This window comes from Peromyscus leucopus, chromosome 8b (assembly GCF_004664715.2).
Source record: "Peromyscus leucopus breed LL Stock chromosome 8b, UCI_PerLeu_2.1, whole genome shotgun sequence".
Lineage (NCBI taxonomy): Eukaryota > Metazoa > Chordata > Mammalia > Rodentia > Cricetidae > Peromyscus > Peromyscus leucopus.
This window is the reverse complement of record NC_051086.1, coordinates 72,726,797-72,738,256: the sequence shown is the minus strand read 5'-3', so window position 1 is coordinate 72,738,256 and position 11,460 is coordinate 72,726,797. Positions and strand designations below refer to the sequence as shown.

General features: G+C 49.3%; 1 long non-coding RNA gene across 1 annotated transcript; it reads right to left on the bottom strand.

The window, feature by feature from the left end:
* Positions 1–3,705: 3,705 nt before the first annotated feature.
* Positions 3,706–8,178, bottom strand: LOC119087005. Its single transcript, XR_005090420.1, has 3 exons — positions 7,767–8,178; positions 6,170–6,407; positions 3,706–5,885 (listed from the first exon to the last, which is right to left on the bottom strand). It is a non-coding gene; the product is annotated as an uncharacterized LOC119087005 (long non-coding RNA).
* Between the last annotated feature and the right edge of the window lie 3,282 nt (positions 8,179–11,460).

Here is an 11,460-nt window from a genome sequence, read left to right as displayed (position 1 = left end):
TCATTCTCTCCTCCCAGTGATATTGGTATTCCCCCAAAACATTTGGAGTCCGGGGTGGGGGTGAGGGTACAGACATTGAGGGGCTGGAGAGATGGCTCGGTGATTAAGAGCACACACTACTCTGAAGAGGTCCTGAGTTCAGTCTCCAACACCCATGTTGGGCAGCTTACAACCACCTGTAACTCCAGCTCCAGATGGACCCAACGCCCCCAGCCTCTGAGAACACCTGCATTCAAATGCACACACGTGGGTGCACACATACACACACACACACACACACACACACACACACACACACACACACACGCTTGAAAATAAAATAAAATGTGTAAATAAAACAGACTTTAAGAAAGGGATTGCTTTAATCAAAATTGGTACAGAAGAGCCATGGCTGTGGGTGTTAGGAGGAGTCGAGGTTGAGCGAGAGTTCCGGGCCACTGACTGTATCAGGCTCTGGGTTCCATGTTCCAGATGTTTTCTGTCATAGGGCCTGTCCTCAAGAGATCTGTCACCACGGCAGAGGCTGGAGAACATGCCCTGTCTATCTAAAGTAATAGGGCATAGAGATGTGTGGGAGCTCCCTAGAGAGAAAATAGATGCAGTATCCGGTTCCCTTAGGTATTCATGGGGAAGTGAGCTTGAAAGGTAGCGTGACCTTAGATTAGTTTAAGCCTTGGTTCTGCCACTCACCTGCTATGTGACCCTGAGTCCCTCCCCTGGCCCCCTTAGAGCCTCCATTTCCTCGGGTACAAAAAGAACACCTCTCTTTCAACTTCAAAGACAGGCCCTTCCAATTCCCTGATGGACAGCACTCACATTCACATCTGTGTGATCCTAGACAGGGGTGCAGTAGTTGTGAAAACTTACTAGCATGTCCCAGTGTCTAAGAACCGGGTTAAATGCGTTTGCCAGCAACACGCTGCTTACTGAACACTGGGGGACAGAGACACTTCCAAAGCATCCATCCAGCAGTCAGTGGGATAAATGAAGGCGGAGCGTTGTTCTCAAGTCCCGCCATACCTATCTTCAGCTGTCCCAGAATGCAGAGGGAGAAGGACCCATGAAGAGCCAGAGCCCGGGAGCCCTGGAGCCCTGGATCCCTGAGCCCCAGCCCTGCTCACTAAGCACCAGAGAGAATGCGGAGATCTAGGGCAGGAGCATGTGGAAAGAGGAAGACAAGTTGGCAGGCGCTGGGGATCCATCCCAAACATCCGGAACCCATTGCTCTCCCTCTCGCAGGCCATAGGGCTCCAAAAGCATGCTGGGCGGAAGATGGCGGGGCTTTGTTTTATTTTTGGATTTCGCCAAATCAAAAGAATTCGGGGAAACTGGGAGAGCCGTTGTGCTGAAATGCAGACTCTGCCAGGTTGATGTGGGCCCGTTTATAAGTAATTCAATCTGAGGCCGGCCGGGAGGAACTGCAAAGGGCACGCATATGCGCACTCTAACCCGCGCGTAGGAGGCACACACACACACACACACACACACACTCACACTCAGCCAGCACCACCCGTGGTGACAGGAGGCCCATCTCCCCTTGCTGCTTCCTAAAAGGGTGGCCCAGGCATGTGGGCTCTCTGCCTGTATTCATTCATCCATTGGCACCCATGGTGAGCTCTGGGGACAACGTGGGGAGCCCGGCAGAGGCGGTCCCTCCCTTCGTGGTTCCTCTTTTCTGAGCCTATAAGCAGAGAGGAGTAGAGGACAGAGGTGGGAAGAACTCAGGAATGAAGGAGGGCCAGCGTCAGGTAGCCTGACCTGGTGTCCTCTTTGCCAGTCCCACCCTCCCCCTCACTCTTCTTATGAAGTAGCATTAAGGATCCCTTGATCTTGGAGAGGAAGGACACCCTCCCTGATGCCCAGCACTGTGTCATAGCAGGTCTAAAAGTGGATGTCTACCACTCCCCCACCCCCGCAGCCCCCCCCACCCCACCCACCCCCGTTCAGCAGCCGCCCTGAGGGTATCAGCACGCGACCCTGTTCCATCCACAGAGCCATAAGAACACTCCTGTCCAGAGCATCTTTGCTACATAAAAGACAAAGCCATTTTACCCTTCTGGAACGCAAGTGGAACACAAGCAAAATGGCTGGAGACATAGCGGCACTTTTACAATCGTGAAGCAAACCGCCTGTGAGTCCAAAATGCCAGTTGGAGAAGCGTGAACTGCATGCTTAACGCTACTGACCCAGCACACTAGAGCTGAACGGGCTTCTTCCAGACACCGGCCAAGGGAGGCCAGAACGGAGAGAAAAGAACAATGAGAGGGATACTATTGGTAAAAACTGCTTTGTACTGGAATTTCCTGTCCCTTGCAGTTCGTCCCTTTTGATGCTGTGGGTGTCGTCCAGTGAAAGCCAGCTACAGGTGACCAAGGATCCCAGCCCCAGGGGAGAGCTTACTAGATCATTCCCACAACAGTTTCTTGCTCTTCGATGCAAGCTGATATTAGAATTACATTTGGAGGGGCCGGGAAGATGGTGTTTATAGTGTGTGTGTGTGTGTGTGTGTGTGTGTGTGTGTGTGTGTGTGTGTGTGTGTAGGGAGAGCTGGGAGAGTTGCTATTTAAAAGCTGCTCTTGCTTCATGTCTAATAATAAGCCTTCAACTTCCTGGAGTTGAATTTAGCCAGTCACTCACCATGTGACACCACGTTATGTAACCTACCTGAGCCCCGCTTTGATCCTCGGCGGTAGCCCCTGCTTCCTAGGAGCTGTTTTGAGGATTAAATGAGTTCATGCTTAACTTTAGAACCGAGTCTTAGAAATAACAGCTGATACACAGAAATTCCTTAGGAATGCTGCTCGTAATTCTGAGACGCTCCTCTCCTTTTCACATGTTCATGAAGTTTTTAATCCTTTTTAAAGCCCCCATTGTATTCATTGCACATGATACTGTGTTGCAAAGGGCATTTTTATACATGGTGTTTTTGACATCTCTGAAATCACAGTGCCTTTCGGAGAACTGTATATGTCAGAGAAAAAAAGAAGCTTCGTGTCTTTGGTGAGTTTTTTGTTTTGTTTTGTTTTGTTTTTAAATTCAGTGCAATGTGCAGTTATTACTGGAGCAGCCTTCCTTGCTGACAGAAGATCGCTTGAATAGTTCCCCAGGGAGTCAAGGTACACAAAACGGGTGGGCACCTCTCTTGCCAGGGAATGGGGTTGTGAAAGCTTAAGAACAGCCCCCCTTCCCAGTAGAAGTCTTTGTTTTTACAATTCAAAGGGTCTTGGGGAAACCTAGGCAAATTTGTGCGAAGAGTCACCAGATCTGAACAAAGATAAATGTTTTTCTCAGAGACTTTACTTTTTCAGAGACATTGTAGGTTCACAACAAAGTTGAAAGGAAGCTGCAGATGTTTGCATCTTCCTGTCCTTCACATGCAGAGCCTCCCTCCCCACCAACATCCCTACCACCGTAGAAACCTCCATGGCCGTCAGAGGACCCACAGTGACCCCTCCACCATCTCCCAGGGTCCAGCCCTAGTTCTCCATGCTGTGTGTTCTAAGAATGTGATCAGTGTGTCACAGCCTGTATCCATCACTAGATTAACAGTCTCCCTGCCTTAAGAATCTCCCGTGGGCCGGGCATGGTGCCACACACCTTTGATCCCAGCACTTGGGAAGCAGAGGCTGGCAGATCTCTGTGAGTCTGAGGTGAGCCTGGTCTACATAATTCCAGGACAGCCAGGGCTACATAACAAGACCCTCCTCAAAAAACAAACAAACAAAAAATCCTTTCTATGATACCTCTTCCTCCTTCACTCACTGCCCACCCTACCATTCACTTATTTCCTTACTATTGAGATCTCTACAGTCTTGCTTTTCCCAGAATGCCATGTGGCCAGAATCACTCAGAATCTGTTTTTATCTCAGGAATATGTGTTTTAGGTGACTCCTTGACTTACCATATCTCCACTGTGCATTTCTGGAAGGTCCTAAATAATTTATTCAGGTGCCCAGGCTATGGTATATTTATCTTCTCACCTTCTGAAGGAAATTTGGTTACTTCCAAGTCTGAGAAATCAAAAATAAAGCTGATGTCTTACAACTGTGCTCAGGCATTTTGTTGTGGCCAGTGAGAGAGAGAGAGAGCGCGCGCGCGCGCGCGCGCGCGAGAGAGAGAGAGAGAGAGAGAGAGAGAGAGAGAGAGAGAGAGAGAGAGAGAGAGATCTTCAACTCCTTTGGTAAATACCAAAGAATGTGATTTCTGGATCACATGGTAAAAGCATCACATGGTTGGTTTTGCAGGTCAACTTACCACAATTTAGAATCACCTGAGCAGGGAGCCTCACTTGAGGATTTGTTTGATTGTCTTAACTGATGTGAGAATACCCATCCTAAATGTGGCGGCATCTCCTGATAGTAGCCCAGCTCAAAAAAAGATCATAGAAGGAAAAGTATTCACCTTTGCTCGCTTGACCTTCCCTTTGGCTTCCTACCTAATTTACCCTGGGGCATCTTCCTTTGGTGCTATTAACCAGTGTTTTCAGGCTTCCATAGTTGACTGAGGACCATTGGCTCTCCAGGAACCCTCTAGGTCTTCAACACCCACTGGGCCTGCTAAGGCACCTGGCTTAGCAACTACTGGGTTCTTAGCCCCTCACGGGTGAAACAGCTGTTGTTACTATTTTGACATAGCCTGGTTCAATAGCTTCTTTTCCCCCCGCTTTTATCAGTTCTGTCCCTATAGAGAACCCTGACAAATCTGTTTGATTCCTGCCCCGCCCCCCAAAAAAGCCATGCTCTAGTCCAATGTGGCTTCTGCCACTTTGTGTCCCCACCAGTCGTGGATGGGCATTCCTGTTGCTCCACCTCCTAATTACCATTTGGTGGTGTCAGTGTTCTGAATGTGGGTCATTCTAACAGGTATGTGGTAGTGGCTCACTGCCAGACTCATTGGCATTTCCTACCTAAGAGCAGCTGACGGAGAACATTTCCCATCCCTGTGAGCCATCTGTGCACTTCTTTGCTGAGGTGTTTGTTAAAGTCTTTGGCCCATTTTTTGGAATCAGGTTGTTTGTTTTCTTACTGCTGAGTTTAAGAGGTCTCTGTGTATTTTGGATGACGGTCTCATGACGTGGCTTTTGCAAACATTTCCATGCCATCTGTGACTTGTCTTCTCCTCCTCTGGACATTGTCTTTCACAAATCACAAGTTTCTCATTTAATGGAAACCAGCTTACCCCTTAACTTTCATAGACAATGCCTTTGTGCTGTATTTGAAAAATCATCAAGGTCGCAGGATTTTCTTCTATGTTATCATTCAGACAATTTGTAGCTTTGTGTTCCATTATGAAATCTATGGCCCTTTGGTAGTTAACGCGTGTGGAGAGCATACATTCCATGTTTACATTCCTTGCTGATGTAGGGAGCCAATTATTCTTAGACCATTTGTTGAAAACTGTTAGACTACTCTTTTTTTTTTAATGTGTCTAGATGCTTTGCCTACACGTATGTATGTTTGTGTACCATGTGTATGCAGTACCCCGCTAGGCCAGTAGAGGGTATCAGGTCCTCTCGGACTAAGGTTACAGACAATCATTTGTTTCCTGGATGCTGTTAGGAATTGAACCTGGAGCCTCTGGAAGAGCAGCAAGTGCTCTTAACCACTAAATTATCTACACAACCCCAGATGGCTAATCTTTATTTAAGTCATTCAAACACCTGAGAAATGGGGTCACTTGAACACAAATGACATGACAGGCCTCCCCAGCAGGAACTCTCCAATAGGAGTGAAGTGAAGGCTGTACCCACCACAAATTCCAGAACGGAGGTTGTCTCTGGACTCACCTTGCTCTAGCACCCAATGTGGCAAGCACACCTGCATCAATAGGACTCCCCAGTAGACTGGAAGTCATGTAAACATGCATTTGGGGACAGAGGGGAATTTCTGATGAAAAAAAGAGAGAGAGAGAGACGAAGGTAAAGTCGGCATAAACACGACTTTTCTTTTTTTAGCTCCACTAGGTGAAATGAGTTGTGTGGGTTAAATTATTAATACAAGCAATAACTATGGATATGTGGATAAATGATGTTGGAAATACATTACTGCTGTTAGCATTTATCCAGTGCCTTATCTGGGCACTGCCCAGCATGTGTCCCACAGGTTACCTCACTCTATCAATTCACAGTGACGGCAGTGGCATGTTTGAAAGGTGAGGTCCAGTAACTTACCTACAGTCGCACACTGGCTCACGTTCAAACTCAGCTTGTTTTCCTCCAAATCCTGGGTTAACCTCTGCCCACCACAGAAAATGGAGTTGCTTCAGTTCATGGTCCCTGGTTGCACAGTGTGCCGTGTGGGTGTCTTCTCCCTCCTCTTGCAGAAACTGCCGTTCCTCCTCAGCTCTGGGAGCATCGTCGTCAAGCGTCGGCAGTGTGCTTCCTGCAGCAGGTATTCGTCCGGCACTGGCTGCCATAACAAAACACCGCAGAGTGGGCAGTTGACACACCACACATCTACTTGCCATCAAGCTGGAGGTTGGTGATCCAAGGTCAGGGCCTATTAGAGTTCAGTTTCTTCCCAATTTGTACAGACTGCCTCCTCACTGTGTCCTCACCTGGGGAGGAGACAGTCCTCTGACTCATTTTCCCCGTTGGGCCCCATCCTCATGACCTTATATAACCTCAGTCAATTCCTGAAGCCCCTATGTTCAGATTCAGTCAGACTGGGGGTCAGGGCTTCAGTCTGTGAATTTGTGGTGGGAGGCGCAATTCAGTCCATAGCAAGCAGTCAAGTCACGGTTGTGTCCTTTAGAAGAATGAGGCCCACATGTACTCCCTGTTCCTTGCCATGTGAGAGTGTGTGCCACCTTGGGATTCTGCCTGTGAGAAGGCTGTCGCCAGATGTCACCCTTGACCTTGTACCTCCAAAACCGTGAGTCAAATAAACCTCCTTTCTTTGTTTAGAAAAGATAAATAAATAAATAACACACAAGAAAGAAACTTTCCGCTGACATCTAGTACTAAGTGTGTCCACAGTCACAGATTTTTAGATCCAAGATGAGGAAAGCAGATCCAAACTCTGCAGGTCACAAATCAGCTCATGTGACTTGCTCATGTTAGGGGATTTGCCTCAAGCCACATAGCTGTAAAGGCTACTGAATGTGAAGCCAGGGCTCCTGGTTCCAAGGGGGTAGTAGTCTTTGCTGATGAGTCTTCACAGTCTTGATTGTCTTTGTTGATGAGGGAGGGTGGTGAATGGGACAGTTTAGATCGGGTCCCCAATCATGTAATTACATGTAAGCAGCATGTAATTCACTTTATATATTCATGAGAGCCTGGGAGAGCAGGTAATATCCACTGGTGAAGGGGGAAAAAAAAGAAACTGAGGCTAAGAGATGAGGTACCTTACTGGAACTCACATGGCTTGTGATGGTGGAACCAGGACCCGCACATCTGAGCTGCAGGTGACAGCCAGGGGGAACCCATGGTGTCCTAGGGAGGTGACTTCATCGCTCTGAGCCAAGATTTCTGACCAGGTTAAATGTGTTAGACACTCAGGATCGGCCCTGAGGAGTGTGGTTCTGCCAGGAGTTATAACAGGGTGAGGAAAGAAAAGGACGGCCAGCCTCACCCACACAGCGAGCCCATGTCCGTCTGTCTCACCTAAGACTCCAGCCCGGCTGCGTTTACTCCTTTTCCCTCTACCTCCAAACTCTCCACCTCTTTATCAGTGCTTAAACCAGCCTCACAGACAAGTACGAACCGTGCCAGCCCACCCTCCCCTCCGGCGGCAAAGGAAATGAACTTGGCATTCTAGAATCCTCACCTGGCACGAATCACGAGGCAGCCCCAAGGGACCAGGGACAAGGCTGCCTGTCAAGCTGATGGGCCATCTCAGCTTCCCTCCCCAGATGGAAAAGGAAGGTGCTTACAGGAGAGAAGGTGGACTTGCTGGCTGCGGCCCAAACATGACAGAGGCCCCCTCGCTGCCTGCCGCTGCCTCTGGCCCAGGGAACAATACGGAGGCGCTGTCAGGAAGTGACGCTGAAATACCATCCACTTGTACCTCCTTCAGCCCCTGGCTAAAGGAGGTTCCTGGAGGGAATATTTTTAGTTTGACAAATGAAAGCCTGGGACCGAGGACAGGAGGGATTAAGGGAGCTCTTCTCTGACACTCCTGGAGACGGAGAGATGATGAGTCAGATACAAAAGGCTTAGGCGCGACTTCGCAAGACATTCCTCAGGCGTGAGCACAGGCAGGCAGCCTCTGGAATGCCTCCCGCTGGCCGCCAGCCGGTCCTGGGAGGCGGGCGGGCGGGCAGGCGAGGAGGGGCTGGCGAGGAGGGGCTGGCCCAGGGAGCAGCTCCTCCGCCCTCCCCTTGGCACACTGTTGGACAGCAGCTTGGGGAGATCAAAGAGGCCGCCCCAGTGGTTTTCCGGAACTGGGATTCAAAATCCGGGGGCACTGGGTTCGAAGCCAGCCTTTGCTGCTCCCTGGCTGGTATGGTTTGGTGCCTCCTCATTCCTCCTAGCTTCCTTCAGTCGTCCTATCTACATGTAGGGAGTGTGATCCTGCCTCAAGAAGGTGTGGGGATGAGGCTGCAGCTTTGAAAAGGCATAGAGGGGCTGGGAAGATGGTTATATGAGAAAGAAATCTTGCTCCACAAACATAAGGACCTCAGTTTGAAACCCCAGCATGCAGGTAAAAAGTTGGGCATAGCTCTGTGTGCCTGGAAGCGCTACATTAGAGGATGCAGAGGCAGATGGATTTTCCAAGCAGAGAGTTCACTGCCCAGCCAGTCCAGCTGCAAGGATCGGCTTCAGGTTCAGTGAGAAACTGTATCTCAAGGTGGTAAATGAGAGAGCAATAGAAAAAGACACCCAAAGTCCTGTTCTGGCCTCTGCATGTGTGCACATACACACATGTACCTGCACACTCATATGTGTGCACGACATGCGTACCCAAGTACTGAGCACACAGTGATATGAAGAACGTCTTCTAGGTCACCCCAGAGATGGAATCCAAATCTCTCACTACAAAGAGAGCGCTCCCTATAAGCCACTCTGTGCTCAGAGCCCTAGGGCTGCTCAGTAGCTCTGGGAGGTCACGTCACCTCTCCTTCTCCCAGACAAAGACACTGGAAAAGTGGTGTGGCTTGCCTCGGGTTGCAGGGCTAACCTCTGAGGCACTGGCACCAAATGGGCTCTCCCTGACTCTGAGGCCCACATCTCGGGTCTCCGTGCTGGAGAATCACTGGGCACAGAGCCAGGGAGTGGACTGGAGCAGCAGGTGGGAGCAAAGGCCTTGCCTGGGCTGGAGCCTGGCCCTTGGCAGCTGGCCACCGTCATTGTCACGGGCCCCACAGCAAACAGTGGGCAGCCAGGGCGGGCAGGGCTTCTTTAAAGTCAGAACCTGCTCCCTTGGGGAGAAGAGAGACTGAGGCAGCCAACAGGCCCTGGCTGGCTTCTCACTTTTCAAACAGCTGGCTTGGGTGAGCACTCCCAGGGACTCAGCACCAAGTCACTGAATGAATTCTACCACAAAAAATGCAAGCCCATGATGAGCCACCCAGCTGACAGTCCACCCATGGCCTACCGACTATGGCTTGGCCCGTAGTATGACTTTCCCATGACTACTCAGGGGCCACTGGTGTGTGGTACCTCTCAGAAATGCCAGGAGGGTGGCTTTTGTCCTAAAATCCATGTCATTTACCTTGCTAGCATCCCCCTCTTGAATAGGTTAATCTGTCTGACTAACTCGCTTTTGTCCCCTTGTGGGACTTTGATAGACCTATTTTGTTTTCATCTAAAAATAAAAGGCGGCCCATGAGTTCAGTTATTTTCTCCATTTGGAAGGACAGAAGACATGAAAGGGGGAGAGAGAAAGGGAAGGAAAGTGGTTAAGGAAGAGTGGAAGTGAGCATGGGAAGAGGGAAGGGACAGAGGGAAGAGGGAAAGAGGAAGCTTCCCAGAGGCCTCAGATTCTCACATCACCCTCCGTGTGTCAGCAGAAGGACACATTGTCCTATCAGCCACTGAAAGCCGTGCGACTTCTAGCAGGTCCACTGTCTCCTCCCTCCAGGGAATTCACCCCCAAAACCCATCCTAGGAATGGGGGGGGGTTTAACTAGCATCCCTGCTGCATTCCCTCATTCCATGTCATTCTGGAAGATCTATATGGAATCTCCTGAGACCCTGGTGTCAAAGGGAGTGTCGAGATTCTAATGACCCCCGCTGGCTCGTGGGTCTGTGTACTTCTCTCCAGGCGGTTATGCCATTTGGAGAGGCTGTGGCACCCTGGGACATGAGACCTAGCTGGCAGATGTAGGTCACTAGGGGTGGGCCTTTAAGTGTGGTGATATTGTGTTCCCCAAACTATTGTGCACCCTAATAAACTTATCTGGGGTCAGAGAACAGAACAGCCACTAGATATAGAGGCCAGAAAATGGTGGCACACACACCTTTAATCCTAGCATTCCAGAGACAGAGATCCGGATCTCTGTGAGTTCAAAGCCACACTGGAAACAGCCAGGCCTTGTAACAAGAGCCTTTAATCCCAGGAAGTGATGGCAGAAAGGTATATAAGGCATGAAAACCAAGAACTAAACCCTGTTAAGCTTTTAGGCTTTTGAGCAGCCATTCAGCTGAGATCCATTCAGATGAGGACACAGAGGCTTCCAGTCTGAGGAAACAGGATCGGCTGAGGAATTGGCAAGGTGAGGTGGCTGTGGCTTGTTCTGCTTCTCTGATCTTCCAGCGTTGACCCCAGTACCTGGCTCTGGGTTTGTTTTTATTAATAAGACCTTCTAACAATTCATGTTACATTTAAGGATATAGCCTGGTGCTGATTTGGGTTCTGTCTCTGCCTCCCTGATCCACCAAGATGGGCCTCTCTAGCCAGCATGCCTTTCCCCACCAGGGTGGACTGTATCCTATGAACTGTGAGCCAAAATAAGTCTTTCTTCCTTCCTTTCTTCAGGTTACTTCTGTCCAGTGTATTGTCACCACGGTGAGAAAGTTAACTCATACAGGGAGCAAGTAGTCTGCTTTGACCTGATGGGCCGTGCGCATTCACCGCTAAAATGGCTGTCCTGCCTCCTACCTTCTAACCACGCAGGACTTGGTGGCTAAATGCTGGTTCCGTTGAAAGCTTCCCATGTGGTCTTGACTGTAAACTAGATGGGATTTACAATCACCATGGAAACAAGTTTCTGGACATCTGCCATAAATTTGGGCTGCGTCAATTCTTGGGCTGGGATCTCAGACTGCATAAAAAGGATAAAGTGAGATGAGTGCCAGCCTTCACTTCTCTCCATTTTCTGATTGAGGGCGCGATGTGACCAGCCACACAAGGAACTGCCCACATGATCTGTGAGACTAAAAAACAATCCTTCTTTAAGCAGCTTTGGTCAGGTGTTTTCCCACAGCAATGATTTAAAAAAAAGAAAAGAAAGAAAGAAAGAAAGAAAGAAAGAAAGAAAGAAAGAAAGAAAGAAAGAAAGAAAGAAAGAAAGAAAGAA